Here is an 8,616-nt window from a genome sequence, read left to right as displayed (position 1 = left end):
TTGCTAAAGGAAAATCAAGGTATAAACTACCAAGTATAGGTATTAGTAAAGACTTTCTTTTTTTTTAATTTTTATTTATTTATTTGAGAGCAACAGACAGAGAGAGAAAGAGGCAGATAGAGAGAGAGAGAGAGAATGGGCATGCCTGGGCCTCCAGCCACTGCAAATGAACTCCAGATGCGTGCGCCCTCTTGTGCATCTGTCTAACTGGGTCCTGGGGAACCGAGCCTTGAACCGGGGTTCTTAGGCTTCACAGGCAAGGGCTTAACCACTAAGCCATCTCTCCAGCCCAGTAAGGACTTTCTTAACAGAACTCTGCTTATCTAGAAAACAAGGCAAATAGTCAATAAATGAATCATCATGAATTTAAGAGAATTCTGTACAGCAAATAAAAGACCCTTAAACTGAAGAGGCAGACTTCAGAATGAAAGAAAAACTTTGCTAATCATATATCTGACAGAGGATTAATATCTAGAGTATACAAAGCACTCAAAAACTAAATAAACATCATGAAAATAGGAGACAATGAAAAGATACACTATGGAATGTAACAGAGTTTTCAAAAAAGGAAATGACCCAGACACAGCCAGTCTATCTACCCAGTCCACACAGGAGGCACTAGCCAGTACCCTGATAGACTGTTCAGAGTACTCACTTGGTCCACAAAGAAGAAGCTACCCAGCACTGGAGGGAACCTGGCTCTATGCCTCTCATGTGGTCTGTTCTACAGTGGCCTGCCAGCACATGGAGGGACCTGGTCCTCATTCTACCCTTGTGACCCATGTTGTAGAAGTCAGTCAAAACCATTGGGAATGGGCTCTTACTCTACATATCCAATCAACTTTGGAGAAGCCAGCCATCTTTCAAAGGGTGCTGGTCTACCTGATCTGCCCACCTGGTCCATGTGAGAGATGCAAGCCAGTATGTGAAGGGAGCCAGTCCAAAATCCACCCACATTGTAAGGTTAGGAGAGACCAGCCAGTTCCTGGAAGGAGAGTCCTGACTTTGCCCACCCTGAACTTATAGATACCAGCTATAACCTGGAGGGAGCTTGACATGACTCTGACTCTAAGGTCCTCACAAGTGAGGATATCCATCACCTAAAATTGAATAGACCTGAATCCTTCTACCTGGACTTTGTGGGAGACCACATTCCACCTCCAAGAGGCCAATGTGTACCCTTGAACAGGGTGGTGCTGAGTTCAAGGACTTCTATGTCCCCCAGCACTACACACAAACTAGCATCAATCCTCTACCAATATGCCTCACTCAGGATCAAAGTGTAACATAAAAGTGTCTTATACAGATATGCATTACCAGAATCACTGATAAATAAGTGGGCATACCAAGGCCACTCAGCCTTAGTGGCTGCAAGGAACATAATCACTAGTGAAGTGGCCTGTTGGAGGTCCCTCAAGAAATAAAACAAACTACCAGAAAACACTGCAAAAAATGAAGTTAAAACTGGAACAAGTGCAAAAAATAAAATTCAGGTGAGAAACAAGGCTCAGTGATCGATTTCCTGCCTCCCAATTCCCCCATAATAGAAGCCAAGCCACTAAGATAGGGGAAATGTGAGGGAAGGAATTGAGAGCCCTCCATCTAAAAAGGTTCACTGCCCACAAAGAAAACTCAAATGAACAGGTGAGTGAACTGCCTCCAAGTACTAACAAGACAATCTCAAAACTGAAAGATAATGTTAGAAAATCTAAGAAGAAATCAAAACATGCAGAAGATCAACTTTCAGAGGAGTACACAATGTAGCTGGTCTTATATCTGATAAAGTAGACAAAATGTAATCAAAATATACAAAGAGGGCAATTACATCTTTAAAAAGGGAACAACTTACCAAGAAGACAACAGTTGAAAACATTTGTGCATCAAATTCGAGCTTCAAAATTTATAAAATAAACACTTGAAGGCATATAACATCACCTATTTCCTGACAAAATAATAGTGGGAAACTTTAATATCCTACTCACATATTTAAATAGTTCCTAAAAACTCAAAATCAGCAGATACTTCAAAGCTAAATTATACCATAGACCCAGTAGATTTAACAGATACCTGCCAGAACAGTCCATCTAAGAGAAAAGGAATGCACATTGTTCTTGGTGATACATGGAAGCTTTTCCAAAATTGACTACATCATAGGTCACAAAGAAAAACTTACCAGATACAATGAATATAGATAATTCCATGTGTCCTATCAGACAACAGTGGAATATAACTAGAGATCAACAGCAAGGAAACATCAGTAAGTACACTAATACTTGGAAACAGAACAATGCACTATTGAAATAACAGTAGATCATTGTAGAAATCAGGGAGGAAATTTATTAAAAATTCTAGAAATTAATGGAATATTAACACAACATATCATATCTGTGGGGAAGCAATAAAGCCAGTCCTAAGAGGAAAGTTTATAGCCATCATTACTATGTTAAAAATTCTGAGAGACAAACAAGCTAAATATGCAATTTAAATTGCTAGAAAAAACAACAGAAAGCAATACCTAACCAGGCACATGGAAAGAAAGAAGTGATAAAGATTAGGGCAGAAATTAATGAAATAGAGACTAAAAGAATGATATATAAAATCAACCATAGAATTTATTCTTTGAAAACCTGAACAAGGGCTGGAGAGATGTCTTGTCTGTTAAGGTACTTGCCCACAAAGCCTAATGACCCTGGTTTGATTCCCCAGTACCCATGTAAAGCCAGATGCACAAAGTGGTGAATGCTTCTGGAATTCATTTTGCAGCAGCTTGGGGCCCTGGCATGCCCATTCTCCCCCCCCCCTCCCAGCTTGCAAATAAAATAAATAAGTAAAAAACCCTGAACAATATTTATAAGCCCCTAATGCAACTAAGACAAAGAGATGACCTAAATAAATAAAATTAGAGACAACAAAAGAGTGGTCCAATGACATACAGAAGATCATTAGGGAATACTATAAAAACTTACATTCCAAGAAGCTGGAAAACTTAGATGAAATGGATGCATATGATTCATACAATTTACAAAAATCAAAGCCAAAAGATATAAATAATTTAAAGAGATTCATAATGAGCAATGAGATTGAAATTGTAACTCAGTCTTCCCACAAAGAAAAGCTCAGGCAAGACTAGATGGATTCACTGCCAAATTCTCTCAAACTCTTAGGAAGTATCTAATACCACACTTTTCAAACCTTTCAATGATAAATAGAGAAGAAACAACACCAAACTAATTCTGTGAAGCCACTATTAACCTGATATGAAACAAGACAAGGGTGCCACTATCTCCACTCTTTAATATAGCTCTTGAAGTCTTAGCTAGAGCAATAAGACAAGAGGATGACATAAAAGGGATAAAAATAGAAAAAGAAGAAATGAAAGTATCCCTATTTTCAGATGGCGTGAAGAAATGAAAGTAACCCTATTTTCAGATGGCATAATACTTAATTGAGTGACTTTAAGAGTCTTCCAGAAAACTCTTAAATTTTGTAAATACTTTCAGCAAAGTTGCAGGATACATAATCTACACCCAAAAGTTAGTACCCTGTAGAAGATATGCACAATACTGTGCCCATCAACATTCTGTCATGGATGCTTTATCCAGAGTGCTGGGGAGATGACTCAGTAGATAAGGTGCTTGTCCAGCAACCGTGAGAACCAGAGTTTGGATCTACAGCACTCACATGAAAGCTGGATATGGGTGTGTCTATAATCCCAGCACACCTACAGTGAGATGGGAGGCTGAGAAAGATTTAGAAGCTCTCTGGCCAACTACCTTGACCAATGCAGAGGGCAGCAGTTAACAACAAGAGACCCAGCATCAAAACAAGGTGGATGGTGAAGGTGATACCCAAATTGGTCCTTAGACTTCTACACATGTATGTGTGTGTATGAAGTTGTATATGCATGTTTCACACATAAATGGGGAAACATTTAGGTAGAGACTGTGGTAAGCTGATGAAATCATGCAACATTGAAAGAGGCCAGACCCTGATAATTTCCAATAGATTAATGGCACTTGGGAAAGTTGGTTTAAACATGGATATTTTAACTTTAATATAAAATCGCTTATTTTTAATTTTTAACATTAATAGTCTTTTCAAATTAATGCATTCTTTAAAAAATATTATTTATTTATTTATATGCAAGCATAGATAGAAAGAGACAGAGAGAATGGATGTGCCAGAGCCACTAACCACTAAAAACAAACTCAAGATGCATGCACCACTTTGTGCATCTGGCTTTATGTGGATACTGGGAAATTGAATCCAGGTCATTAGGCTTTGAAGGCAAGCACTTTAACCACTTAGGCATCTCTTCAGTCCCAAAATAATGAATTCTTGTGTGTGCATGCATGCATGCCAAGACACACACACTGTACTTTAAACAAAATGTATCTGTTGATTAAATATAACCTGTGAAATTTTTTTTTTTTGAAGTAGGGTTTCACTTTAGTCCAGGCTGACCTGGAATACACTATGTGGTCTCAGGGTGACCTTGAACTCACAGGGATCCTGCTATATCTGCCTCCCAAATACTGGGATTAAAGGCATGTGCCACCACATCTAGCTCATGACCTCTATTTTATAGCTTTTTTTTTTTTTTTTTTTAGTTTTTCAAAGGAGGGTCCCACTCTAGCACAAGCTCACTTGGAAGTCACTCTGTATTCTCAGGGTAGCCTTGAACTCACGATGATCCTCCTACCTCTGCCTCCTGAGTGCAATTTCAACACCTGCTACCACTTCAGCCTAGATTAGGCTTGTCTGATGTTAGACTGTAAGACTTCCTTTACCCGTTCAAATATCCCTATTTTGATTTTTAGAAATAGTGTTTTTAAATTTATACCAAGAACTGTAAGCAAGATTGTATTTCCTGTAATAAATACTTTCTAGCCCCAAAGGCTTTAGTGGTCAGAGTCTCTATTTCTTTAGACATTTTAAAGTATGTACAAAGAAGCTTGAGAGGAATATCATTGTTTCCCCATGTTTTTATGCAAAACATTTGAGCTTCAGGGAGTGTACATACTTTACCTCACGTCACATAGTTAAGCAATGATAAACCATGAACTGGAGATTTTATTACTAATCCAGTCTTCTTTCCATCACACTACAATTGCTTTCACATTGGGGAAGGACTTTGTTTGTTTGTTACATGACAGCATGAGGTCCCATGTATCACCAATCCCACATGCCTAGGTTGTGTATGATGTGCAAAGCTCTATGATAGTCACTGCAAAGTGTTGGAATAAACAAGACAGAGAGCAAACTCTCAAGAGTTTATAGAGTCTAGTAAGACAGCTTCCTGGGCTTTGGGATTTATGTGGCCCATCTGGTAAAGGACTCACCACACAAGTGTGAAGACCTGAGCTTTGATACCCAAACCACATGTAAAATTCTGAGCATGGTAGCATACACTTGTAATCCCAATGCTGGGGAACCAAAGACAGGAATATTCTTGGGCTCACTGGTTTGCCAGGCTAGCCAAACTAATCAGCTCTAGGTTCCAGTGAGAGACCCTGCTTGAAAGAATAAGATGGAAAAATGACTGAGGAAGACCTCTGCTCTAATGTTAACCTCTGGGTTCCACATGTATATGTATACAAACATACATGTATACCTCCACATACATGATCACATACATATGAACACTTGCACACATTCATAAACAAAGGTAGCATCTAAGCATCTAGTCTCTACAATAATTAGGAGCAATAGAAAAACAGAAAAATTAGGAATTGGGTTAGTTTGGGGCCACTGATTTGGTGAGGAAGACCTTATCCATTTTTTCATGCATTCTTTCATGCTTCTATTAAACAAGTGTTTATTGAACCTTATTTTTTTTAGGCCAGGCAGATAGCAAGTATATAATAGCAATGAAGAGGATGACTCTGGATAACGTAAGTAATAAAAGTTAAAAGTTAGAGGAAAGGGGAATTTATTGGAAGGATTGTGGAATATGTCATAAAGTTAGATAAAGAACTGAATTTGATAGAGAAGGAACTTAGTTAGCTTTAGTAATTAGCACATTATGATTTTGTACACCTTCTTTTCTGTTTGTTACTGTGACTTTCCCTTGTGGTGATCCTAGTCTTTTTTATTTTTATTTTTGTTTTAGGTATGGTTTCACTCTAGCCCAGGCAGATCTGGGATTTCAGTTTCAGGCTGGCCTACCTCTGGCTACTAAGTTCTGGGAGCAAAGGCATGTACCACCATGCCTGGCCTAGTCCTTGTTTTTTAAAATTTATTTATTTGAGAGAGAGAGGGTAAGGAGAGAGAGAGAGAGACTATGGGCACACCAGGGCCTCTTGCTGCTGCAAACAAACTCAAGAAGCATGTGCCACTTTGTACATCTGCCTTAACATGTGCTAGGGAATTGAATCCCAGCCAGCAAGCTTTGTAAGCGAGTGCCTTTAACCATCGAGTCATAATTTCGGCCCCATAGTCCCTGTTTTAATTTACAACATCATGCTCCTGGAAAAGAGAAATTGATCTGTTTGTATTAGGAGTCCTCCTGTGGAGCAAGTTAACATGGGATTATGTTTGCCTTTCTCAAAAGTTGATGTTCCAAAGCTTTTCTTGTCATAAGAGCTTTCTGACATCAGTGAGCTGACCAAAGGACATAGAATTTCAGAGACAGAGGAGACCTTGAAAAATATTAATTCAACTTCTTCATTATACAGATAAGGAATAGGAAGCCCTTGTATGCAGCATTGCACGTTGTTACAAAGCTAATATATTTATACAGGAAACCCTCTGCCTTTTGATTTTGTGGGTCTTTTCTTTGTCTGTTGGCTACATTTCTTTTCATTGTGCTGAGAAAGAACATAACCATTATATCCTTTAAACATCTTCATAGTATCATATATAAGTATAGATACAAACCTAACAAGAGCTTTGACATCCATCACCAGAATCCTGGAGTCTTGAGCCTAGTAACTTCTGTAAAGAACATGCATACTATTAAGAATAGACATACTATTGAGGCAGTATGATGGATAAGCAATTGAGAACATGCCAACAGTGGATCAGACAGCCTTTAAAGGAAAGGATTTTTGTTTTCATGAGTTTTTTTCTTCTTGGAACTAAATATCCTTATATCCTTCCACTGGTAAAGGGAAGTAAATCCTTTTCATATCAAAGTTGTAGTTTACAGAATTGCCTGAATGGTCCTTCTTGCTGTGTGCAACCAATGACCTTATTTCAGTCTCTCCTTCATCTTTAACCAAATTGGCATGTTTGTTCTTCTAATATCATGACTAACTACAAGTTTAGTTTAAGATATAGTATAATGGGAAAATATTTGCCTCTAGAGCCACAGTACCTGTCAATTTCAGCTTCACCATTTTCTACTGGTATGGTTTAGGACAAATCATTCTACTTCCAAGGGCTTCTGTTTCCTCATCTGAAAATAAGAATAATAAAAGTATCTAGTTCATAGGGAGGTTGTGGAATTAAATGAGCTAATAGACAATGGGGGAGTGTGAAATGTGTGTGTGTGTGTGTGTGTGTGTGAAGTCAAAGCAGGAAACACATCTAAAAACATAGATCCTAGTAATTCAGATGACCCATGTCACCAAGAACTATGTTCCTTAGCATTAGCTTGACAAAATTAAGAAGTCTTAACATAACTATAAGCTATCACCTGCAAATCCTGCAAGATGGCTTAAAAGCACACTCCATCTAGGTCACTGCTCCCATCATGTTGCCATCTTAGTTTAGGTACCTAGACAGATGTTCCAGGAATACTAAATAGGGCAAGTTGTCTATAACAGGTTTGTATCTCTTTGCTGCCTTCTTTTTTAGCTTGTTTAAAAATAGCTATCATAGATAGATCTCTGAAGATATTGCTTGTAATACCTTAAAATATTTATTGAATCTCTACTAGATGACAGCCACTATTCAGGATGTTAAGGATAGAGCAATGAGCCAGACTTTTACTGAGTTCATTTTCTAATAAGAGAGAAATACTTTTTCACAGAAGCAAACCCACATATACCATTGTTTGAAATCATGATCTGTACTGTGGTAAAGTAAGATGGGGTTAGGTCCCATTTTCTTAGCCTGGACTATGGGAATTTCTTTAATTTGGCAGTCAGAGAATACTTCCTTGAGATCTGTAACAAGACACCAGAGTTCACCATGAATAAAATCAAACAGAAGGAAAAGGTAATGCAAAGGCCTGCATATAGGACAGATCTTAGCACATTGGAATAAAAAGGTCAGTATGTCTACACTACTGGGGACAAAATTATCTATAAATCAATACAGAAGTAGATAGGAACTGTATCCTGAGGCCTAGTGGATAACAGAGTTTGGATTCTAAATGCAATGGAAAATGATCAAAAATGTTAAGTTTGGCCTGGTCAGATTTCCCTTTTAAATTCACCTTGTACAAAGACTATTTTTTGTGGCCCTTGCCCCCCCACAATGTTGACTCTCGTAACTCATAACCCATATGGTGAATACCAATAACCCCACTGAGGAGGACCCTCAGAGGAGTGGGTTTGGGGGGAGGGGAATGGGACCAACACATATTTTGTCTGTAAACAGTTTCTAATTAAAATAAAATAAAAATTCTCAAAAAAAAGCACTTAAAAAAAAGACTTTTCGGCCCACTGA

The sequence above is a fragment of the Jaculus jaculus genome, chromosome X (assembly GCF_020740685.1).
Source record: "Jaculus jaculus isolate mJacJac1 chromosome X, mJacJac1.mat.Y.cur, whole genome shotgun sequence".
Lineage (NCBI taxonomy): Eukaryota > Metazoa > Chordata > Mammalia > Rodentia > Dipodidae > Jaculus > Jaculus jaculus.
This window is presented reverse-complemented; position numbering follows the sequence as displayed.